The 26,800-nt window shown below is 38.8% G+C and overlaps 1 protein-coding gene and 1 long non-coding RNA gene across 3 annotated transcripts in view; one reads left to right on the top strand and one right to left on the bottom strand.

Annotated features, from left to right (window-relative positions):
- Positions 1 to 814: 814 nt before the first annotated feature.
- LOC134284090 (uncharacterized) lies at positions 815 to 8,406 on the bottom strand. The gene is made up of 2 exons (XR_009995623.1): positions 2,646 to 8,406; positions 815 to 2,578 (listed from the first exon to the last, which is right to left on the bottom strand). It is a non-coding gene; the product is annotated as an uncharacterized LOC134284090 (long non-coding RNA).
- A 5,393-nt stretch (positions 8,407 to 13,799) lies between these two features.
- The window catches only part of LOC109400368 (trophoblast glycoprotein), a 79,854-nt gene continuing 66,853 nt past the window's right edge, over positions 13,800 to 26,800 (top strand). Inside the window, exon 1 of one of the 2 annotated variants that reach the window (XM_029877883.2) lies at positions 13,800 to 14,876. The gene's annotated coding sequence lies outside the window, so the exon portion shown is untranslated. The remainder of the gene's footprint in view (positions 14,877 to 26,800) is intronic. The other variant, XM_062861252.1, reaches the window with a different exon arrangement.

Raw genomic sequence — 26,800 nt, forward strand, 5'->3', positions numbered from 1 at the left:
GTTCAGTTGCTAATTTAGGACAGTTTAGCAACCGAACTACTATAATAGAGTAGTAAACAGGTGGAATGTAGATATAATGCTGAAATACAGCTTGTTCAAATGCTTATTGGTTACCTGGGTTATTAAAAATTTCTTACTGTTAAACTGTTCAATAACCACTATCAAAATTACTCGGAACAGGAAATCGACGGCAAGGCATTGCTGCTGCTCAACAGTGACATGATGATGAAGTACATGGGACTGAAGCTGGGACCTGCGCTCAAGATCTGCAATCTGGTCAGCCGAGTGAAGGGACGTCGTCACAATCTGTCATCGATGTAAATTTTCGTTCCAATCGTGCGTCGTTATGTTTATTTTTTTTTCTCTTCCTGTGGTCCTTGGGTAAGTACGCCCACTTTTTAGTGCTATATCATTAACTCGCTCCCAGTAATGGTTAAGATGGAGGGCTTATTATTTGTCGCATTTGACTTGTTTTTATTTGAATGACTACAAACAGGCACTCACACACGTTTATTGTATGAATTCTTGAGGAATGGCTATTGTGTGACAGAGTTGGTAGAAATAATCCGGAAGGCAGTTCTGTAACGAACGTTTGTATCTACATATTTATGTTTTCTATAGCACATTACTTATAGGAAGTAACGAATGAACAGATACGGATAGAAGATTCAGCAAGAGTAGAGTTAGAGCGTTGCAGTTGAACTAGTGGTAAGCAAGTGTAGAGAGAGGAGTGTAAAATGCAATCATCTTCCTTGAAGGTGAGTCAGATCAGTGAACGATACGTTAGGATAACAAGAGATGCGCTTTTTGTTCATGTACATGATTTTGTTCCTTTGCTATTATATTATTCGAATTTTAAATAAAATGAGGAAACAGAATTATGTTTAAAATAGTTTCAGTCTGTGAATGTTTTAACGAGCATATTTTTTTTCTCTGCATTCAGGTATAATTTAAGATTTGTTAATGGCAGAGTAGATGCTATTTATTGGTTCAACAACAAAAAAACAGTCATTTTCTATTAACAAAGTCTAGCTAATAGTGTACTCGACAGCAGTTTAAACTTCTTCAAGCAACAAAAACACAACGATACACACTCATTCTATCAAAGCAAAAAAAAAACATTCTAATCAAACATAAAACACATGAAATAGTATACTACATAGACAAACGTACGACCAGAAGATTTATCTCAATATCTCAAAACAGTTGGGCGTCGGTATATAGGTACATATTGCTAACAACAAATGCTAGCAGAATTGTTTGCGTTTGCTTTGTGTTCAATGAATGTTACAGTAAGCTTTACTGAACGATAGCAAACGCGTGCTTGCAAAGTCGATCAAGGTTGATTCCGTGTTATTTTTGCTGTGTCTGCACTCTGCAGATCTAAAATTGTCTGTTTACTTGATTCCATTGGCACACTGATAACGAGTTCAATTTCGTGTGGCTGCAGTTTAACTAAAAATTACCAAAAGTACTGACTTGAGATGACTTTTAAACGCCCGATATGTGAATGTGCAAATAGGCATTGCAGTTTTGAGGAATCAAAATGGCTGTTTTAGATTTGTTTCTAGTTTCGTAAACTATATGAGAAGGAACAATTTCTTCAGAAATTTTTCCACAGCTTGCTGCAGTGATTCCATCTTGAATTCCTCCAGAGATTCCTTTAAGAATTCATCTAAGGATTCCACCAGACATTTCTTCGGGGATTTGTCCTGGGATATCTTTAAAAGTTCCTCCAGTGATTGTTCGAGTGCTGTTTTTGAGGTTTCCTTCAGGAATTTCTCTAGGGATTTCAGAGATTTCTTCAAGAATTTCTACATATACTCCTTCCAGAATTCCGCTAGAGATTGCTCCAATAATTCTACTTGGAAATATTCGAAGTATTTCTGCAGGAATGTCTTCCCGAAATTCTTTCAGAAAATTTTACAAGAGATTATTCAAAAATTAATCCACTAATTTCTAAATAAATTACAAAAATCCATTTGGAGTCCATCCAAGTATTCCTTCAATAATTCGTCCAGAAAGTGCTGCAGACATAGATTTCTTCATTTTTTTATCCAGGGATTCCTACAGAAATTCTTCCAGGAATTTGCTAAGAAAGCTCTCGTGAGCTCTCCCTAAGGAATTGCTTGTGGGATTGCTTCCGGGATTCATCATGGGGTTTCTTCACAAATTTCTTCTAGGAATTTACCTGGGAATTCATTCTGTCATTCTTTCGAGACCAACTTCTAGGATTATTTTGAATATGTCTCCGAGAACTCTTCTTGGGATTCCTTCCGAAATTCCTCCTGAAATTCTTCCAGAAACTCCCCCAGGAATCTAAGACTTCCTTCAGGAACTGTTTCAAGATTTCGTTAGGAATTCCTCTTGGGGTTGCTTTCAAGCTTCCTCTTGGGTTTTCTTTAGGAACTCCTCCAGGGGTTCTTTAAGGAACTGCTACAGGGATTGCTCCAAGAGTTCTTTAGCGTTCTCTTTTTAGGATTCCTTCAAGATTTCGCTGGAATTTCAGCGATTTCTTCATTACTTCCTCCTGGGATTTCTTCAGAAACTCCTCCTTGAATTCCCTCAGAAATTGAACCTCGGAGATGAACCAGCCATCTGCTGAAAGTCTCGATAATAAAGATAATAATAATAATAAATTGAACCTTGGATTTTTTTCAGGAATTCCTCCTGGGATTCCTCCAAGAATTCTTCAAGGTATTCCTCCAGGATTTTTCGGGAAATTCCTACATGGATGCCTCCATAAACTGTTATAGAGATTCGTCCGGGAATTCTTCTACCAACTTCTCTAGAGATTACTCTAGGTATTGCTCTTGAGATACCTCAAGGATTTCCTCTAGATATTTCCCCAGGAACTCCTTCTGAAAGTGCTCCAGTAGTTTCTTGAAGGAAATACTCCAGGAATTCCTCCAAAAACTTCCCTAAGGACTCCTCCTGGGATACTTCATGGAATGTATGCAGGGATTCCTCCAGGGAATACTGTAGAGATTTCTCAAGGAATTTCTCTATAGATTCCTCCAGGAATTCCTACAGGCATGTCTGCAAGAATTTCTCCAGGCATTCCTTCATAAATTCTTCATGGGATTGCTCTAAGCATGCCTGCAGGAATTCCTTTAGGTATACCTCCACAATACCTACGGCAATTTCTTCAAAAAGTTCTATGCCAAGAATTCCTCCAGTGATCCCTGCATGAATTCCTTCAAGGATTTCTCCAGGAAATCCTCCATGCATTACTTCAGAAATGCCCTCAGGAATTCCTCCGGATCCTCAAGGGATTATTTAATAATTCCTTCAAGGATTTCTCCAGGAAATCCTCCATGCATTACTTCAGAAATGCCCTCAGGAATTCCTCCGGATCCTCAAGGGATTATTCCAGGCATTAATCCCGGATTTCTTCCAGGCATTTCTCCAGGGACTCCTCAGGGAATTCCACCAAGAACTTCTCCAGGGATTACCCCAGGTATTTCTTCAGGAATTTCTTCAGGAAATCCTTCATGGATTCCTTCAGAAATTCTTACAGGAATTTATTCAGGAATTCCTCTAAGAATTTTTCAGGGATTCCTCCAGGAATCCCTCTGGGAACTCTTCAGGAATTTCGCCAGGATTTCCTCTTAGGGTTCTTCCAGAGATTCCTCCAGAAATTTCTCCGAAGATTCCTCCAGAAATTCCTCAAAGAATTCCTCCAGAAACAGTTCTCGGAGAATTCCTCTAGGAATTTCTTCATAAATTTCTCCAGTGATTCCTCCCAGATTTCTTCTAGAGATTCCTCCATTCATTCAGGGATTTCTTCAAGAACTCCTCTAGGGATTTCTCCAGGAGTTCCACCTGGGATTCCGCCAGAAATTTGTCCAAAAGATCCTCCAGGCATTCCACCTGAGGGTCCTCCAGAAATTGCTTCAGGGATTTCTCCAGCGATTTTTCCAAAAAGTCTTCCAGGAGTTCATCCAAGAATTTCTCCAAAAATTTCTCTAAGGGTTCCTCCAGGAATTCCTCAAGATATTTCTTCACCAGGGATTCCTTCCAGATTTCCTCTAGGGAATCCTCCAGGGGTTTATCCAAGGATCTCTTCAAGATTTCTCCCAGAATATGCTGCAGACATTTATCCAGGAATTCCCCTACGGATTCATCCAGGAATTCCTAAAGAGGCGGTTCGATGTATACTCTCAATTTTTGGTATCAAATTTATTTAGACAAATAAATCATCCCATGAACTTGTACACCATACTTCAAACGGATCATTTTATGGTTTTCCAACATTTTAGAATATCGAATCGATGTGAAAACGACGATTTAAGGCATTCGATTGAATCGGTGAATCGATTCTGCTGGTCCGATTCGAATCGATTCACAAAAATCGATGTCTCTGCCAATCTTGCCCAATGCTAGTGCATACCAAGTTGATGCAAGGACAAGTTATCTATGGTTATGAATCGTCTGTAATTGCTCTGTTGTTAGTAAGATGCAAATCTCAACTTCTGCTTCATATTATTGACTAGAAATTTGGTATTGACCTAGAAATTCGCGCTTCGTTTTCTACATTAGACCACCATTACAGTGATTTAACAGTATCAACCTTGATCCTTGCAATATGCCGTAAAGCTGACAACATAATAGATATTCTCATCTAATTGGTTAAATAGGTGTATAAGTTATATGAAATTCATGTCTCCAGAACAGAGCATACAAATCTTTCGTATAAGTTTCACTTTAGACATGGGCAACTCACTCGCGAATCGACTCAAAGATTCGACTCGCAAAATCGAGTGAGTGAACCATGATTCTTTTCAAAAGAGTTACGATTCAGTGAAGTTCATAACGAGTCCAACAATCTGTCGAAAAGAGTGAGCTGATTACGCACTTTCATAATAATTAGACGCAGAACACCGCAATCTTTGCCGTTAGATATTTTTTTTGTTAGTTTATTGTGTGGCTGACTCTCACCAGTGATTCGATTCTTTAGTGGCAGGAACAAAATTCTGTGTTAAATTGCATTTTATCACGTCATGCTAAGATTGTTAATTCGACGTTGTTGTCCGTACCAAGAGAGCAGATTTTCTCAAAAACTGGACATATAAGGAAGGACTCGGCTCAAAAAACGAAATTTTTCATCAAATTCCGGAAATGAGTTATTGAATCGAACAAAAGAGTCGACTCTTTTTTGAGAGTGAATCGGGAACGATTCGCTCTCAAAATTGAATCAGTTTTCCCATCTCTATTTCACTTAAGTATTTATATTAGCAACAACATGTAACAAAACTTGCAATAGAAAATATCTCACGTTACTGGTATTCTTCTCATGAAATGAAAACAATAAATGTATTAAGCACCTCCTGAATCAAAACAATCGTAACACATTATATTTTGCTTTGAAAATCTCGTCACTACACACAATTATTATCCATTCGGCGCTTGAAGATTGGCTCAAGATCTACGAAAATCCCACAAACAACTAGCAAACGACACTTTTGCGCAGGTAGCAACAGAACAGCACACTTATGACGACACGCAAGCAAAAAGGATTATCCTCTAAACTAAAATATCACACCTTCACGACGTACACCCCAGATGATGATAGTGAATGCGCTAAAATAGTTCTAGATGTACATACAATAGTAACTGTAATAAATAAAAACCCCCTAACCCTACGTAATTCGGCAAAAAAGATAAAAGGGAAACATTATGATAATTGAAAGACTAGGCAAAAATGAAGGTAGTTCTGCACATACACAAACAGTGAATCACAAATCACCGGAAAATATCTCTCTCGTCCACTCTCGAAATAGGCAAACGTGCGACGACAAAACAAAAAACAATAGTGAATATCGGTACACAAAGTTGTGGAGTTTTCTAAACTAAATTTTATGAAAGGAAAGTTGTTACGTTTGTACAGTAGTTGTTGCGTACCTATGTAAAATAGTTTTAAGAATTTTTCATGAAATGGAGAATAAAATTCATGGAAAATTCTTCGATTGTTGCATGGAGTGTGTAACGTTTGTATATTGTTATGAACAATTTGTCAGTTTATTTTGTATGTTATAGTGTGATTTGTACATCTGTCCCTAAACTTGAATGCGCATTTGTATTGCTCCAGCAATTTTGGTTAGCGATCCAGTACAAAATACACAAGCCGTCCCCTAGAACGGACATCAAACGATAGATTGTCTTGTGTTGTTACCCAAATCAATATACCCCTTAGGATAAGAAATTCCTAGACAAAACTCAAGCTATGTAAGCAACAAAGGTTGCGAACAAAAAGCAACCTACTAGAAGAAATACGATCACTGGATAGACTGATGGACCAAGAACAATAATGAAACCTCGTCATTCTGGGATTGCAAGTTATCTATTTAGATAACTGGGCATAATTTATGTTATGTGTTGCATGTTTGTGTTTTGCGCATTTGTAAGGCTCCATGTTATTTTTCATATCTAAGTTCTCAAACATGGGCCCCGATACGGAATTTAAAATGTGCATTTGTAGGGTTCCGAAGTATATTCTTGAAAGGTAAAAATTCAGGGTCTCATGTACAAACCATAGTAATAAACCGACTAAATGTTCACAACAATTTACAAACGTAACACACTGCAACAATCATGCACCAATTGAAGAATTTTCCATCAATTGGAGAATGCAAATCATGGAATATTCTTAAATCTACTTTACAACGTATCAACTATATTACAAGCGTAACAAAGTATTTTTGGCTTTCCTCCATACCAGTCCTAGGTAGGCAAGGAAGGGAAACAAAACATGCAAATCTTGCAATTCCCAATGTACAGAAGATCTTGTAAAAATATGTTGAAGAAAACACGCTATCAAATAGAGATGTTTTGTGATGATTGTGAATAATGAATTTATGATATTGTTTCAATGCTTTGGTTATGATGACGTCATGCCTTACTTACTTACTTTTAAGGCCGAATTGAAAGATCTCCATCCTGAGCGATTGCCAGCCATCGCACAGTGGGCAGAAACGGGTCCGTAATCGGACTTATTTAGAAGCCGCTGGTTTTAAAACTCAAACTAAATCGAATGGTGGTGGTTTCATCCTGTGTAGACCTCGGGAAGGGGTTCATTTTGCCCTATTTGACCCAGGGGCGACTCGTGACCTTTTCGGCTATATCAGTGATCCTCAGGCCCATTTTTTCAACTTTCCGTATTGCAACACCTAAATCGATTTGTGAAACATTTATCACGTTATTCTTGATTATTTCGGGAGTAGAACAACTTCCATAACAAATATTGCAAGGTATCCTACGGCAACAAAGAGAGCTGGACATCACATGCGGCCCGCGGGCCGCACTTTGGTGACCACGGGGCTATATGTTCAACATTTTTGTTTGACTGATTTACGAAGCCGAGAATATAAATAATATTCTACAAACATCTGCTTAACTCAAAGCGAAACAGATTATTGATTTCGACTTATGTTGTTTTCGTGTTTGAACATGGGTTGGCACTGAATAAGCTCACATTTGCAACCTCATTCAGACTCAATTATGTGACATAGTGACTTCGAAATTTGTGTCAGCCTAATCCATTATGATTAACATAATGAAATTCGTTTGTTGTCTACTGTCTTTATTGAGCTACTACATAGTAGTGTCCTAGGTCGTAGTCAGCTAGAATACCACAAAGCTAGTATTAATTCTTTTGGTCACCTTATACGGCCAAGAATGCTGAACGTAGAGAAAAGCTTCTCGAAAAGCCTTTGGAGTCTTCGAACATGAATTGCTGCGAACAATACTCGGCTGTAAACTAAAGGTGCCATTGGACTGTTTGTCATAATGCCAAATATTTGCCATTGAAATCCGACATTTATCCAAGGTTGCCATGATTCACGTTGTGTTGGTCATTTGTTGGGCTTGTTTGGCCAAATATTTGTCACGTCTAATGGGACCCTCAAGGATGTTACCTTGTGGCGTCGCATGAACTACGAATTGTACCAAGTTTATAAATATATGGATATAGTGAAGCGAATAAAACACGGCAAGCTGCGGTGGGCTGGGCACGTAACTCGTATACCGAACGAACGGCAAGCTAAAACCATATACAACAGGGAACCAGGAAGGGGCTGTCGGCACGTAGGCTTTTTGCAGTTAAGTATTGTTATTATTACTTATTTTAATTGATAATTTAGAAAGAGGGAAAAACCCCCTTGAGTGTTTGCAGTTGAGTTGGATCTAAGACTCTCAAAGTTGTGACTGGAAGCGATTGATCCAGGACCGAGACCAGTGAAGGCGATCGCTTCAATCGGCGTATACTCACTGCTACGAGTTGTAGCCCATCAAGTATCAATTAAGTTTAAATATTAACCTTCCTACTGCATCACGTTGTGAACAGCTCGCTGACGTAGTGTATACGGTTTGGGTCAAAAATGACCCCACTGCACAAGAAGGGTTGAAGTAAGCACCCGATTTTGTCATCCCCTGATAGCATTTTGGGGGTCTACAAAAACAGAACGGCAGCGGAAGCGGAACTGGTTAGCGCAGCTTAAATCACAACATCCAGCTTTAGCTGTCAACGAATGAAAATGAATCAACATCTGATTGATAAGTATGTCATAACTCATTCTGCTCGCATAAGCTACGTTTCCGCCTGGCACTGCCTTTCCACTTTAATTTCCAGAGCCTCATTTCTTTGAAAAAAAAATCTAAAGAGACGAACCAGCCAAGGGCTGAAAGTCTCTCAAATAAAGATAAATCAATCAATCAATAAAAAAATCTCTGGAGAAATTTTAGGGGAATTCCTGGAGAAATTACCCGAAGAATTAGGCAGCTTCCATTTATTACGTAACGCTAAAATCGACATTTCTAAACCCACTTAGGCACGTACAGTATCCAACTCTATACAAAAACTCAAATCAATTGGTTTAAAATTGACTTAGTTATAGCGGCAAGTGCCCAAAATAGGTACATCTGCCCAAATGGTACAAAATCCTACATCACTAGAGGAGCGCCTGTAGAAATAACTAGACTGTAGGATCACCAGGCAAAATTTCTGGAGGAATCCCTGCAGGAGTTTCTGAAGGAATCCCTGAGAGTATCATATGAAGAATGCATGAATAATTATTAGAAAATATCTGAAAGGGTTTTTATAGAAATTTCCAGAAAAATTCTTGCAGAAACTCCAACAGAAATTTCTGCAATAATCAAAGCAGAGATACATATGGAGAAATCCCAGCAGGATTTCTTGAAAGAATCTCTAGAAAAGACCCTAGGGAAATTCCTGGATAAATCCACGTAGTATTTCCAGGAAGAATTATGGGAGAAACCCTTAGAGAAACCTGGATACATCGTTTGTAGGAGTTCATGTGGACATTTTTGGAAAAAAGTCCTGCAGGAATACCAGCAAGAATTTATGGCGGAATCCCAGCAGGAGTTCTAGAAAGAATCCCAAGAAAAGCTTCTGGAGGAATCAAAAAATTTTATAGGGAAACATCTGAATGGACCTGGAAGAATTTCCGACGGAATTTTTGAAAAAAAAAACACCGCAAAAATACCTACATGAAACGAAGCAAACACTCTTGAAGGAATCGCAGCAAGAATTTCTGGAGAAATCCCACCACGAGTTTCTTAAGAGTATGTATTGGATAATTTCCTGGAAGAATCCTGACAGCAATTCCAAAGGCAATCCAAACAAGAAATCTACAACATTAATCTCATCATAACATTCTGGAGCAATCCCAACAAGTAAACCTGAAGGAATCCCAGTGATGCCGTAAAGAAAAAGTAAATTGGTTGACTTGTAATCGCACTGGTAGCGCACGGGCAATGAGCAAACCATGCTAAGGGAAGCGGGTTCGATTCCCGGTTGGCCTAGAAGAAACGTGTCATAATGAAGGTTCTCCTTAATTTCTTTTCGTATAAAATATTCTCATGACTAGCACTCGATATACATATGTAAAAGAGTCATTGGCAATGGGGGATCTCAGGTAATAATTGTGAAAGTTCTCATAAAACATTAAGCTGAGCAGCAGGCTGTGTCCCAGCTGGAGCGCTACACCAAGAAGAGAGAGAGATAATCTTTCAGAGTTTTAAAACGATATTGGTTTCAAATATTGGCTAGGGTTAGGCGCTAAAACAGCAGAAATGTGTAAGCTTACAAAAAAAAAAGTTTGGCCGTTTTCAAAAGTTACACGAGAATTGTCCATTGCGCAATTTTCATATGACGCCAAAAGATATCAACTGAATTAATATGTATTATAAAATGACAAAGCTGAGTAAAAACCACTTTTATTTTTCTACTTCAAAAAAGGCTGACAAAATCGGGTCCTCACTGTATCCCGAGCAGGAATGAATAACTGATACATAACTGCAGCATACCAAAGTCAGGTGTCACCAAGGTATTGGTAACTTATGTTGGTATTTTGTAGGTGTTGATAAAGTATCACGTTGCTTGGTGTTGAGGATTGCTTGAAATATTATTGTGCATCCTAGTATAATCACTCAGATCCTGCTGATCTGAGTCAGCCGCCATAAAATTGCGCCTGTTTGATTTGTACACGGCGGCTGACAGCTCGACCCAGCGGCTGCAAAACAGTTTTAGCCAAGGTACACACCCTGTACAAATCATACGTGCGCGGTCTGGCGCGATCTGAGGCTGCGCGTTTCGAACGCAGCTTGCTGAGAATCTAAGATAAGCGCGACAATATTCAATTATCGCTTAAATCGCTATTTAAATGGAAAAATCGCCGATTATTATTTAGGTATTGACATATCTGATGTCTTTATTCACGTGCTATGCACAGAATCTACACCAGTTATTATTTTAGGTATTTTACCTCTTATGCAGGGCTTCTTTACACAGCAAATAATTTTGTAATATCCAGGCGCGTAATTTCTGGCGATGTATCCATTTTTGAACGCAATTTCATTCGCTTACATCGTTTTCCAACATTTATCACACTCACTATGTACACCCTGGTTGGCACCGGAAAGTGTCAACAAACCCATTCCAGGAAACACTCAGAAGCAGTATCATGTTTATCACCTACCTCTCAACTAGCAGAAATAGCCGAGAGGTAAGGGAAGCGCCTCACAATCAACGGATTAGTGTACGAATCCATGTCATTATTTTACTTATATATGATTCATCAATCGTTCCGGTTCTAGCGATTGCTAGACCCACTTTCAAGCTGCGGCGGCTGATTTGCTGCGTAGAACGGATGTAAATTTTACATCAATTTTACGACGTGACTGATGTGCATCGAAAATGATGTGATATTACAAGATTTTTTTGCTGTGTATAACTCATTCAGGTTGTGTATGTATTCGGTTTTCCATAGCTGAGCTTGGTATTATTCAGCTATTTTCTCCTGATCGGGATTATGATTGTCCCAGGTCAAATTTCATTACATTCTTTGCAAGGTTTCTGACGTGCTTGCGTGTTTCAATTATTGTGGACATAATCCTTTAATTCTGAATTGCTCCATTACAAACTTTAATTTTAAATTCTTAACTTCGGAGTTAAGCGACTTTTTAGCTTTTTTTGTCATTTCTTGTTTAGTACCGTGCGAGCACCATATTATAGACAGTTCCATATTCTGGACAGTCGGCAAATCCAAAATAGATTTTTCTCTTAAGAAGCAATGGATTAAATAGAGAGTTAAGCCGTTAATTTTATTGAGGCCCTCTATTATCCAATCGTTACAAAACATACACAGCAAAAAAATTCTTGTAATATCACATCATTTTCGATGCACATCAGTCGCGTCGTAAAATTGATGTAAAAATTACATCCGTTCTACGCAGCAAATCAGCCGCCACAGCTTGAAAGTGGGTCTAGCAATCGCTAGAACCGGAAAGATTGATGAATCATATATAAGTAAAATATTGGCATGGATTCGTACATTAATCCGTTGATTGTGAGGCGTAACCCTTACCTCTCGGCTATTTCACCGAGTTGGGAATTAGTTGGGAATTAGTTGGGCCGCCCAACTTGAAAATGGGTATTTTTAAATGGGGCCTCTTGAAGAGCGACAGAGATAGCAATGAAAAAATGGGTATTCTGACGCGAGCGTGTAGAGATTGTGTTTGTAAATAGAAAGTGACACTGTGTGTTCAGTATTAGGACAACGGCTTCTTATGGTATCCATAATTAGGAACACGTCGTCCACCAACAAAAATATGTCCAGATCGTGGACTGCAAGTTATTATGAGATTCAATTTATTTTATACATTTAGCTAGACAACAAATCAACTTTATGGTATTGTTGAGCAATATCTCTAGAAACAATAACTTCCATTTATTTCAACCTTTATTGTGAGATTCTCTTAACCGTTCAGAATATGGGTATTGGGTACCGCACGGTACCAAAAAATCGAACCTGAAAGGGTGAGTTTATCGCTACATATATTGCATGCAAGCTATGAGAATTAAAATTTCTCCTATAGGAAAACTTTCTCGTATACACAGGGAAAAATTTCTACTCAGTGACTGAGTTGGCCTTACTCAGAAATCGAAAAATCCTTTGTTTTCTTACTCAGTTTCCGTTAAAAGTGGGACAACCCATTGCCAATGGGTTGTCCCACTTTTAGCCGAAACTGAGTAAGAAAACAAAGGATTTCTCGATTTCTGAGTAAGGCCAACTCAGTCATTAAGTAGATATTTTTCTCGGTGTACGAAGGAAGACATCAATCTCATGCAACCGCGAGGCCGCAAAAGGGGAGCCTTTTATCGTTACCGGCATATCGCTCGGAGAGCGAGAGAATATCGAAACATTCAAGAACAGCAGCAGCAAGTAGCACATGGCAGTTCGGGTTGGCACAGCGCAGCAACATTCGCAGCCCGCGAAGAGCGAACAACATTTGCTGAGCATGCAATCCTCCTCCCAAGCCAACTTGTTGTTATAGGAAAGCCCGTGGGAGGTAACGAGAGGTTTATGTTTTGCTTCTCATCCAGTTCCAGACAGTCAGTTCTCGTCGTCGGTCGGTTCCAGCGGACAGGTCGTCCGTCGTATGCATTGCGTTGCGTTGGTTCAGTTCAGTCAGTGTGTCGGTTCACAGTGATGCCACATACACAGATTTACCTAGAATTACACAGATTTTTTCCCATTTTCGCCTACAGATATCTGTGATCACAGATCAAAGATTTTTGCAATAAAAAAGATTTTTAAGATTTTTAAAACAATGACAATGACATTCGTGGAAAAAAGCTTTATTATAACTTTCAAGTACTCAATTTTAAATAATAGAAATTAAATCTTCTACTTGGATGGCCTAGGCCAAGCCTCAGGCGCATTGTTTTCGACGTTCTTGTGGTTTCTGCACAGCAAATAATTTTGTAATATCCAGGCGCGTAATTTCTAGGGACGTATCAAATTTCTAACGTAATTACACTCTGTTGCATCGTTTTCCAACAATTATCACACTCATCATGTACACCGTAGTTGGCACCGGAAAGTGCCAACAAACCCATTCCAGCAGATACCTAGAAGCAGAAGCAGTATCATATTTATCTCCTATCTTCTAACTCGGTGAAATAGCCGAGAGGTAAGGGATATGCCTCACAATCAACGGATCAGTGTACGAATCCATGCCAATATTTTACTTATATATGATTCATCTGTCGATCCGGTTCTAGCGATTGCTAGACCCACTTTCAAGCTGCGGCGGCTAATTTGCTGCGTGGGAAGGATGTAATTTGTACATCACTTTTACGACGCGACTGATGTGCAGCGAAAATGATGTGATATCACAAGATTTTTTTTGCTGTGTGGTGATCTTCAGATGCAACCTGGGAGTGTTTTGGTCGACGTTATTCTAAGAACATTTTTTCCGTTTTTTTTTAACAAATTGTTCAACAATATTCGATTTTGGAGACATTAACCTATCACAGATTTTTACTAAGATTTTCTGAAATTTCCTACAGATGAAAAAGATTTTTTTGACCAAAATCACAGATGAAAACCGAAAAAAATGTGGCAACACTGTCGGTTCAGTCGGGCAGTCAGTGGCGACGACGTTGTTTCGTCGCGGTTCAGCAGTGTGGGAGAGCGAACTGCGGCGCGGTCGAACGCGCGTAGGTATCCAAAACGTGGTAGTCGTGCTTTGCGTACTACGTACGTGATCTGAGTTCAGCTGGCTGGCTGACTGTTGTGGCTCGTCGTAAGCTGATCCGGTCGGTCAAACACATTTACCTGTCGGATCGGAGTCTCGTGTGTTGCGCGCATATGCTTAAGGTGTGCGTGATGGCGACTTGTTGAAGAACTTGAGTCGGGCTGCGCCTACCTTTTGGAGTGCTACACTGCTGCCGTCAATGGGAAAGCGCTATGAAGTCACCACGCAAGGCACAAAAAGTCATAAAAGTGTTGATCTTTGCGAACCTGGATCGCGAGTGTCAGGAGAAAATGCATTGTAAAAGGTTAAAAAATTAACGAAAATTGGGAGAAAAGCCACATGTGCAGGGCCATCTACAGCCGAGGAATAAGTGCATGATGAAGTGATAAAAATCAAAAAGTAATTAAAAGCGCAACAAGAATGAAAAATCTGCAAATCTACACCATTTGGCAGAAAACTCGTTTCCAGTGAAGAACGTGCAGAACATCAAAGGAAAGAAAATAACTTCGTACATAAGTAAAGTGGTATTCGGAGAAGAAGCAAAAACAATCAACATTGGATCAGCATTAGAGCAGACAGTATCAGTCGTGTTGTGTTTGCTCCACTTTGAAAGGTGGAAGGTAACAATCCACAATATAGTACCAGCCACAACGGATGGAAGACTTGCTTGTCATTTCCGCCGCCGTGGATTATCTTCGGTTCCGTGGAGGAGAGACACATGCAGCATTAGCAGCAGCAGCAGCAGCAGATCGGTGTACAATTCGAGAAAGTGCTTAAACGCCAGAGATAAAAAGAGGAACGAAACAAAAAACGAGGTGAGAATTACTTCATTCCAGTCAGTAGATGTGCATCTATGCAGCAAGCAAGCAAGCAAAAAAGCAAACGACAATGAAGCAGTATGTCAAGCTCGTGTGAGACGGTCCCCTAGGAGTGATGAATGCCTTGGGAAATTACTGCATTTAAATGTGTTTATTGACGCATTACTCTAGATGATTAAACTTGTAGAAGAGTGATGTACTCTGATAATTAAAATAGTTTTATTTTAAGAACACTCTAAATTTGTCTGAATTTAATTTTAGAGGTTTCCATATCTGTGGGAAATTTTTGACTGTAACTTTACTTTTTAGAAGTACAGAGGCTAAAAGTTCTTTTTTACTATAGCTCAGAATAGTTTCAAGTTAGGGTCGGAGGGGTCATATATGACCCTAAATGAACATAATGGAATAAAAATACTTACTCTACAAAAATGAACTCTGCCTTTGGCAAAGTTATTGCAAATCTGCTCTATTAGGAAAAATATTAGTAACTGGATTTGAGGCATTATTGGCATAGAGAAGTGGAACCACCTCGGCAGGGGTCCTATTTTGGGAACTTTTCTGCTATGACTCAGCCAATTCTGAACCAATTGACACAATTCTTGGAACGCGATGAGATACGTACTCCGGACGTACGTCGGGCATAGTGCGCTGGATAGAGGACCAGGTCCGCTGTCCAGCGCACTGTGTCCGACGTTACACACCAAACGCCAAAATTTTGCCGAGCTGAAGGGTTCAGCAAAAATTTTTGCTGAACGTTCGGTAAAGTTTGCTGAATTTCAGCAAAACGGTACTAGTGATCAGCAGAGTTTACTGATCAAATCAGCAAAAAGCAAAATGTTTACTGAAACCTTCAGCTCGGCAAAATTCAGCAAAATTTTGCTGAAACCCTCAATCGATTTTTGGTGTGTAGGTTTCCCGTATGGATTTGGAGAAAAGGCAATTGTCGCGTGTGGGGAAACTTCGGGTTTCAACCGCGACGACAATATTTTACATTTATAATCACCGCAATAAACCTAGCAATGTCATGGTTTCTGCTTTTCCACTAACAGATGTCGTTACTAATTGAACGAATCGCCATCTGTTGAGAGTTTAAACAGTTTTGTTGTGGTAGTAATGAATGCCAGATGGATTACATATAGATTTTGTTTACTCTTAAAATCTGGCTTTATGAATATATTCAAGTATACTATAAAACATTTAATCAATGGTTTTCATAAATGTAGTCTCAAAACTGTGAGTTTCAATTATTGCTGTAATAAAACCCCAATAAAAATCAAACAAAACCAATCAGCAATGGATTTGTTACTTGGGAAATTACAAAAAAACAGTGCAAAATAGTACGTAGTAAAATAAAAACAAACCGGGAACACTAAACGTATACGAAAAACCCTTCATCGGCCACTAAATATAGAAAATTCACATAATGTTGCATAAAGTAAAAGTACCGTCTGACGGAAACACACGTACAAACAATTGCAAATTATATTACATAAAACAATAAAAAAAACAAACAGCTTACATCTGTCACACTATAAACAGCATCTTTGCTTCCAAAAACTTCGTCAGTGCAGTAGCTACGGTTCGCCATGTTGAACAATAAAAAATATCTGCGATTTAGTTGCATTGTTCCACTGTAGCCGTTCATTTGACCACTGAAGCTGACTGTCTCGTCGCTGGACATCTTGTTGGGTTCATCACGTATTTGACGCCAGTTTCATGCTGATAACAACGTTCGTTGATAGGTGTATCTCATTCGCACTGTGAAACATCTCCGCGATTCAGGAAACAGTACCACTCACTCACGGACTGCAGAGTTCCCATGTCGGTATCTTCTTCCAGGGGCTCGCTTAGAACGAAAAGGAAGGGTGAAATGGTCCCCAGAAGTGGTTGAAATAAGAGAATCTGTAAGTCAGATTCAGGATAATGTCACACTATAAAACTATTAACTCTTCAGCGCGCGCGCCGTTGTAAAAAGTACAACACTACCAAAAAACCTCGCTCGTCGTATACAGCGCGTGCGCGGTGTAGTTTCAGCTGCTTGATGGCACGCGTCCTGGAAGATTAAGGAAAATGCCCTGTTCCTCTGCACGCCAGACCTCCTGATCGCTGCTTCGAGTGCAATGTCTAACAGTAAATTTGAAAAAGTAAAACCCTACTTCAATCTACTTCAATCTATCCCAGGTCATAAACGAGGTAGACGCTTCACTTGTGATCCGAATACTTGATTTGGATCCATCCTTCATTGCGCGTATCAGCCTGAAAACCATATTCTGGCATGATCTGACCAAAGCTCATTTCTTTTCACTAAATCGTACGTTGCTTAAAAATCAATTAACAGATGGTGAGTCTGGAAATTACAGGGGGATGACGAAGGGCCAGAATCAGCAACCCAGCATTCGATTCAACATGGCGTCCAGTGCTTTTGTTTTGATTGCTTAATTTATGGAGAAAATGTGCTTGAATCATCGGCACTGCTTCACTGCTTCATATCATATCGTACAAAGTGATTAAGAAAGAGAAACAATCATCAAAAACAACAATTTCGTTTGAAATGTGTAATTTCCGAAATAAGCACTAGCAACACACGAGCCACACACCCGAAAATCAAGAGCAAGTTAGGGTAAACCGACCAGAAAGTGGGTACCAAAACGCGCCGTACCAAAAACGATGTTGGTGAGAGCGGCGATGTACCGAGTTTGACAGCTGTGTCACCCCACTGGGAAATTATACTTCAAAAATGATTCTATGTTTATCCGCAGATTAAACATTTGATCCGTCGTCGGCCCTCACGAAAACCAGCATGGTATTCACCGACGAAGGACTTCTCAAGCAGGTTGTTGAACAGGACACGCAACAATATCTTGTATACCAATTTGAAAAGGGTAATGCATCTGTAAATGGCCCTTTTCTTGTAGATTGGGTATAAGTGGCCTTTCGATCAGCTGGTGGATCATGCAGCTGGTGGTTCATCCGACAATCTATATATATAAAAATGAGTTTGAAGTTCCTTTGAGGCAACAAAACTCAAGAACGGTTGAACCGATCAACATGACTCTTGCACGGTTCGGTTCGTATTCATGGTGGCTGTGTTTATAAGTAGAAAAAGTTTCGAAAATCAACTAAAAACTAAGAAAATTGATTATGTACTGATTTTTGATGAGCTGGGAAGAAAATGTGCACCATTGAAATGAAATCAATCTAGAGTGCGGTGCTATTTTGAGCTCAACAGTTGTCAAACCACCACAAGACGGCAAGACAAAGTTTGCCGGGACAGCTAGTAACTTCATAAAAATCTAGTGGATCGATGATGTATCTGCTCACTTCCTTGCTTAAAAAAATCCACCGGGATCTGGTTCTTACCAGCAGCCTTGCTTAGTTCCTTATGGACCTTCTAAACCTCACCTAATGTTGATGTTTCCACTGCTTGATCATTATCCACTATATTGATCCTGTCCCTGGATACACCTTACCCTTAACCCTTCAGCGCGCGCGCTGTTGTAAAAAGTACAACACTACCAAAAAACCTCGCTCGTCGTATGCAGCGCGCGCGGTGCAGTTTCGGTTGCTTGATGGCGACCATCAACCAATTTTCGAAATGACAGGCAGGTATGCCACCATTGTTTTGTATGTCAGCGAATTTCCCAAGGGGTTTCCAACAAGTTTTTTAGTGACAAGTAATCAATGATTACTTTCGATTTCTCTGAGTAATCATGGTAATCACAAGTAATCATGGTAATCAGAAGTAATCATGGTAATCAGAAGTAATTATTAGTAATCCGAGGAAATCAATGGTAATCAGATGTAATCAATGATAATCCATGGTAATCAAAAGTAATCAAAATAATCACAAGTAATCATGGTAATCAGAAGTAATCATTAGTAATCCGAGGTAATCAATGGTAATCAGATGTAATCAATGATAATCCATGGTAATCAAAAGTAATCAAGGTAATCACAAGTAATCATGGTAATCAGATTAATTACAAGTAATCACGAGTAATCACGAGTAATTAATTGTAATCTTACGACAACCGCAGGTAATCATGAGTAATCAAGAATAATCTTGATAATCAAAAAATAATCATGGTAATCAGAGTAATCACAAGTAATCATGAGCAATCACGGGTAATCAATTGTAACCATATGGTAATCACAGGTAATCATGAGTAATCACCAGTAGTTTTGGTAATCAAAAAATAATCATGGTAATCAGAGTAATCACAAGTAATCACGAGTAGTCGCGAGTAATCACGGGTAATCAATTGTAATCATATGGTATTCACAGGTAATCATAAGTAATCAACAGTAATCTAGGTAATCAAAAAATAATCATGGTAATCAGAGTAATCACAAGTAATCATGAGTTATCACGGGTAATCAATTGTAATCATATGGTAATCACAGGTAATCATGAGTAATCAACAGTAATCTAGGTAATCAAAAAATAATCATGGTTATCAGAGTAATCACAAGTAATCACGAGTAATCAAGAGTAATCACGGGTAATCAATTGTAATCATATGGTAATCACAGGTTATCATAAGTAATCAACAGTAATCTAGGTAATCAAAAAATAATCATAGTAATCATGGTAATCAGTGAGTAATCAGAGTAATTTTTTCGGTAGTGACAAGTAATCAATTTATGGGCCCATATAGCCGAGGCGGTAAACGCACGGGTATTCAGCATGACCATGCTGAGGGTGACGGGTTCGATTCCCGGTCGGTCCAGGATCTTTTCGTAAAGGAAATTTCCTTGACTTCCTTGGGCATAGAGTATCTTCGTGCCTGCCACACGATATACGCATGCAAAATGGTCATTGGCAGAGGAAGCTCTCAGTTAATAACTGTGGAAGTGCTCATAGAACACTAAGCTGAGATGCAGGCTTTGTCCCAATGAGGACGTTACGCCAAGAAGAGAGAGAGAGAGAGAGAAGTAATCAATTTTGTTGGAAACCCCTTGGAATTTCCTTTCCGATCATTTCACATGGCAGTTTTGTGACGCGTACCATTGAAAATTCCATAAAACCTTCGCGTATCGTTCCTACACGCAAAACAAGAAAAGCTACCAAAAATTGAGATATGCCTTTTCTACCAATTTATGTACTAAAAACGTACAGAAAATGTGATAAATCATAATCCATTCGTTGTATTAAGATGCGCTACACGGTTCCATAGCTTCCATACCACTACACACAAACACCTCCATTCAAACCCGAGAAGTTGAACCGGGTTGCGTCTAAAAATAACTTTCGCTTCGCTGCTGAGCTTCGCGTCCTATTGTCTACATGGAATTTTCCACTTGCAAACAGCATCCTGCTGGATGCGGGCTTCTCAGTGCACAATGGGTCTAGAGACGTATTTACGAAGACAAAAATGTTTCTGCCAAGTTGTATCATTGCTTTTTTTTTCATTATTGTGAAATGATTACGGTCAATCACACAGCAAAAAAAATCTTGTGATATCACATCATTTTCGCTGCACATCAGTCGCGTCGTAAAAGTGATGTACAAATTACATCCTTCCCACGCAGCAAATTAGCCGCCGCAGCTTGAAAGTGGGTCTAGCAATCGCTAGAACCGGATCGACAGATGAATCATATATAAGTAAAATATTGGCATGGATTCGTACACTGATCCGTTGATTGTGAGGCATATCCCTTACCTCTCGGCTATTTCACCGAGTTAGAAGATAGGAGATAAATATGATACTGCTTCTAGGTATCTGCTGGAATGGGTTTGTTGGCACTTTCCGGTGCCAACTACGGTGTACATGATGAGTGTGATAATTGTTGGAAAACGATGCAACAGAGTGTAATTACGTTAGAAATTTGATACGTCCCTAGAAATTACGCGCCTGGATATTACAAAATTATTTGCTGTGGCAGGTGTGGCTTATCCAAAAATCGGCTGATTAATTATTCTCTATAGAATATCAGAATGTTTTACAAAGTCATAGCAAATTTACAAAAATAAAACATTCGATTGATTTGATTGATTTGTCTTTATTAAAGAGACTTTCAGCCCTTGGATAAAACATTCGAATCATTAGAACTTTTCGAAAAGTTTTCAATAAATTGCAACTTTTTTGCCTTTGGTCATATTTTAGTCGAGTCCAACGATACATGAAGACCAATACATTAGTCACAAACTTTCAAAATTTAATTTAATTCGGTTCGCTTAGTCCTAAGGTACAGTAATTTGATAATCGGAAGTCAAAAACTAGATATAGATAGAAGGGCTCTAATTTCGTGTAAAGTTGAATAATCAATCAAGCCCAAATTTGCACCAATTAAATCAAACTCGTTGAGGAACAAGTAATCAAAATTTGAATAGTTTTTGTGGACTTTATAAAAGGATACAACTTGCTAAAAATGTTTTAGGCAATTTTTAAAACTTAGCAGTATATACCACTAGGCGGTGCTAGAGGTCAAGCAAAGTTTAAATTTAATATATCTCAGAATTCTGGTCACTTACAAAGTTGGTGTCTTTGACAATGTTGTTTGGTAGGTCAAGGGCTTACAGTTAATGGTCCACTTGTTTCGAAATTTTGCCACAAGGAAGCGCAAGTTACACATTTGCAAAATAATGGAAATGAATGTTTTTTTTTTCGTAAAGCAATCGAAAGGCTGTAATTTAGTTTTCTTTGAACTTATTTAAGTCAAGTCAAAGGTTTTTCAAAGAGCTATATATTAGTCATAAATGTGCAAAATTTCATTTCATTCGGTTCACTTAATCCAGAGATATAGCAGTTTAACGAAGAACACTCAAATATGAAACATGTTACTAGAGTCGCTCCAACTTCATGTAAAACTATCCAATCGAGCTCAAATTTGTACCATTTATAGCTAATTAGTTGTGCAACTAGCAGATAAAATTTGAGAATATCCCCTACACATTATAGAAAGTTACAGGATGCTGAATATATTCGAGATAATAAGTAAAAGATACATGCTTCTACTAATTTGCAACTAGCGCCGTCTACTAGCAGAATCCTGAACCAATCAGCTAATCAACTGAAACGCCTTAATAAACCAAACAACATTGCCGAAAAAACCAACTTTCTAAGTAATCAGAGTTCTGAGATAAATGGAATATAATAATTAATTTATCGTCAGCGCTACCTAGTGGTGGAATTTTGATTCATACGGCCCATCACCAGTAAAACCTTGGCTGGCCTAACAACTCTGCCAAGTATACCGAATATTTAAGTAATCATGGTGCTAAGATGTACGGTATGGAAATTTCGCCAGTGCTACGTCTTGCTGTCTGTGATATCTGTCAGACATCTGTCAGACAAACAGACGTAACACTGATGAAATGTTTCTACCAAATATCTCATCATCCTGATTACTTAGAGAGTTGGTGTCTTCGGCAATATTATTTGGCTGGTCAAGAACTAACAAATGATGAGCCGTTTGATTCAAAATTCCACCACAAGGCAGCGCTAGTGAGCAAACAAATATTATATTCCATATATCTCAGGACTCAGATCACTTAGAAAGTTGATGTCTTCGGCGATGTTGTTAGGTTGGTTACGGCCGCTCAGTTAATTAGCTGATTGGTTCAAGGTTCTGTCAGTAGGCGGCGCTAGTTACGAATTAATTGAAGCATGCAACTTTTATTTATTATTTCAAATATATTCAGCAAGCTGTAACTTTTTCAATAATGCACCAAATATTCTAATTCTATTCTAATTTTGCCTGCCAGTTGCACAAGCTATAAACGGTACAAATTTGGGCTCGATTGGATAACTTTACATAAAATTGGAGCAACTCTAATAAAGTAGTTTATATTTGAGTGTTCTTCGTTTAATTGCTATATCTCTGGATCAAGTGAACCGAATGAAATGCAACATTGCACAATTATGACTAATACATATCTCTTTGAAAAACCTTTGACTTGACTTAGACACGTTCAAAGAAAACAAACTTACAGCTTGTTGATTACTTCACGAAAAAATATCAATCATTTGAATGATTTTGCGAATATGTAACAAGCGCCGCCCAGTGGACCATTAACTGCAAGCCCTTGACTCACTTAACAACGTTGTCGAAGACACCAACTTTTTAAGTGGTGAGAGTCCTGAGATATATGAAATTTAAAATTTGCCGTTTATTGGAGGGATTTCTAATTAAACGATCCATCACCATCCATCATGGTATCGCAAATAAAATTATTAGAAAGCAGAATTTTGAATCAGTTTAACCAGACGAACCACCCTAACATAACAATAATAGGGAATAGGGTCAACAATTGAAAATAAACTTTCTAAAACACAATATGTGTCTCAAAACTTAAAGCTGAAGCTTAAACAGTTTTGTCTTCGCAAATACGGCTCTGGACCCATTGTGCAGTGTGGCGGCTGTATCACTTCCATCACCAAGCCACGTTTGTGTTGATCATGATGGCTTTCAGCCTCTTGTCTATTCATGTGCAGTTATAGCCGTGCTGGTTAGAGCGCAGGATACCGTGTATCACCATGATAGTGTCTCGGTTCGATTCCCGCCGCCGCCCGTATTTCTTGTTAAACATGTATTGGTATTTGATGCCGCCGCTGCTGCCATGATCAGTCTAAAAATAGAACAAATAATGAGAAACCAGTGCGACAGAGCACACGCACACATGCGAAATTTTCCTTTTCCAGATTCTAGGAAGCCAATACATTTTTTGGTATACTGCCACCTACCAATTTTTGTATTTGCAAGGCCCTAATACAATATTTATATATGTTTCATACCCAATTGTATTAGAATCTGCCAATCTCAGGTTGCGTGTACCCATGCTTTGCTGCAGCAATGCAGCTTTCAGCAATCAAACTCTCATTGTACTGCCGCTTCTTGTGGCGCTGGCTTCGTTCCTCTTCTGCTCTTTCTATCCTGTACCGCTCAGTCCTGCAAAATATCAGTCTCAGTGCCTGTTTTTCAGCCGAAAATGAATGACTGCGGCGGTCGTTTTCAGTTCCTCGATGTGAGAACTGACAGAGTCCGAGAGCTCCATTCGTGAGCGACTCAACAAGATCAATTCCCAATCATCCACACACTACTCATGCTGAAAGGCCATTCGTCTCAAGCGGTGGCTTGTGAGAGTGAGTGCCCTATACGTTAGCATGGGTGAAAACACTCAACTACAGAAAATTGAATGGAAATTTAGCCCTGTCAGTTCTCGCTTTCAGCACGCTGCGTGCGAGTGTGAGTACCTATTTCATTTCGCTCCCGTGTTGCTGATCGGAAAGCAAATTTGACAGGAAAACCAAGACGGAGAAAATGAAAAAAGCAAAATATCGCTATCATAAAGGCCTGTCGAAAAATTACAGCACTGGTACCGCTCCCTTATGAGCCGGGTACCAGCCACCAGTATTCGGTTTCTGGCAGATTTTTTCTCGTTCGTCACTCGTTGGTACTCTTCGTCGAACTAACCATTACGTTGGCATCGCTGAGCGAGTTTTATCACCTCTTGCATGTTGTTGCCTGTTTCTTATAAACTGTTGACACAGCCAGATCCTCTCGTTTATGGTATTGTGCAACAAACCTTCGGTTGACAAGCGCTGGTTATTGAAACGTATGGATATGTTGTTTCTTGAACTCATGACGCTGGATGAACGCACCAGAATTCTTGCGACTACAAAATAATGACTCGGACCTCAGAAAAATTGCGTCCATATCCGCTAACTAAAACATCTTCCCGTGACAGTCCAGGAGAAGCAGGGGTGATGAACGCATACTAACAATCCTTCCCTTCCTCGATGACGGCAAGGATGTGGCTGGCGCTGTTATTGACTTAATAAAGTTTTGAATTCTCGGTAAGCTACCCCCTGATCAGTCATGGAGTAGCAACTACGAATTGTACTCCCGTCTAAGTTTATGATCATTGATCAATTTCCATTGAATCGCGCAATCATCCAAAAATAAAAGTATATAATCAATAAACCAACGAAAAATGCAATATCCATTTTGGCGATTGCAACACTCCCTGAAATGTTTACGTTGAAACATCTTTCATTGTCACTGACATTGATTTGAACCGTGCTATTAGTTGAATTATGCCCAAAGAGTACGTTTTGTACCAAACTTCTCTAGTAACCCACTAGTGTATCGTTGTGCCGCCAATCCAAACTTCCAAACAAACCACAACATCATGTTGGGTGCGATTACTTATGTCGAATTCGTTTATTTGCACCGCCTGCACCGCTTTGCCACCGGGTGTAGCAAACTTGCACCGAAACCGTTCGTTTATTCGCAGGTACTGTTCTGTTTTGACACCCGATTGGCACCGGTGCAAGAAAATGCTACACCCAGTTTGAGCGCGGTGTAGCAGGCACAAACCTAGTTTTACCAATACATGCATATCGCTGAACTTGTATCGTGATTTTGTTTTGGTAGGAATAATGATTTTCTCTTCGGCATTAGGTAAACAGTTTTCTTGGATATTCATTTAACAGAAAATTTGTGCGTTTAAAAATTATTTAAACTTGATCGATGATTATCACGTCTTTCAATCAACTTCTGAGGAATCTTCAAAATTTATCGGTAACATGAAATTTCAAAGAGTTGATTCAACGTATATTTTTCCCATTACTATTTTTTTTTTATTATCGCAAATATGTGGATTACTTTTAATGATTTTAATCATTAGAATTTTCTGTCGCATGGTGATCTATTAATTATGAAAAAAAATTGACATAATAAAGTTTTGATAAACCCAGAATAGAATAAAAATCTATTCATTCAAATTGGACTGAAATATTACTGAAGTAACATTTTGTAGGTACAAACAGTTTCAAAAAACGTGAATTCTTTTTTTTTTTTCTTACAACAAATATTGAATTTTTGAATTACATTGAAAGTCAAACAAATGTCACTAAAGGATGGTTAAAGCGTTTTTAATATGAGTTGCGTTTCAATAACTCTATGTTCTAAAAATCATTTATTTTTCTTTTTACGTTGTAGCTAAACGTTTTCTATTGAACTGCCTATAACATTTTTGTGTTAAACTTGTGCACGTAGATCGTTTACAATTGTATGTTAGCATCCTTTTTTATCAGGCAACAGAAATTGTTAAATTCTAAAAAGGCTGCTTTTAATTTAAAAATTATGATATTACGTGAATTTGAAGAAGATAAATAATGTAGGAGTGTTAAAACATTGGATAACAATTCTCAAGTAACATTTATTATCACAAGTTTATCATGTACAAGTGGATTACTCAAAACTTTTAATATTGTTAAATTGGATATAGAAAGTAAAAAATGAAAATAAATAAAAATAATTTTGTTCATCGCGGAAATCATGAAAACATTGATTATGTTTATTTTTTATATCCTTTATTGTTTTCATTGACGCTCTCACGCGCTCTTACTAATACCATCATAAGCTGTCAACAAATTGCACCGAAACCGTTCGTTTTTCCGGTGTCAATTGCTACACCGGTGCAGTGCACCGTCGGAAATAAACGAATTCGACATTACATACCTACACCGCTGACTGGGGTTTTTGTTGTGTCTGTCGTTACTTCCCCAACATCATCCTACAACACACCATTGAATGGATGGATAGGTACATCCAACCTCGTATTCAACCCATAAGCCACCCAATTCAAACCGTGGAGCGCGCGAGTTGGATGTTCGTTTGGCTGTTTGCAGATTATATGGCCTCTTCGCGATTGCCGTTGGCATTGTAGAGTAAAAGAGATGAAGTCACGGTTTTTTTTTTTCTGATGACTCTTCTGTTTTCTTTGCTTTTTGCAGCTGATGTGAGCTAGCTTTGGAGCCATTGAAACCAATATGTAATGCTGATGGTCGCATAGACTTGAGCTTACGATTTGTAGGAGTTTAGGCTAGTGACTATGTTGTGTGGTCGGTGACCCGTTTTCTTGATAAAAACTTCGATGCACAGGTACATACTGTGTCGTCGTATAATTATGA

Source organism: Aedes albopictus, chromosome 3, assembly GCF_035046485.1.
Source record: "Aedes albopictus strain Foshan chromosome 3, AalbF5, whole genome shotgun sequence".
NCBI classification, from domain to species: Eukaryota; Metazoa; Arthropoda; class Insecta; order Diptera; family Culicidae; genus Aedes; species Aedes albopictus.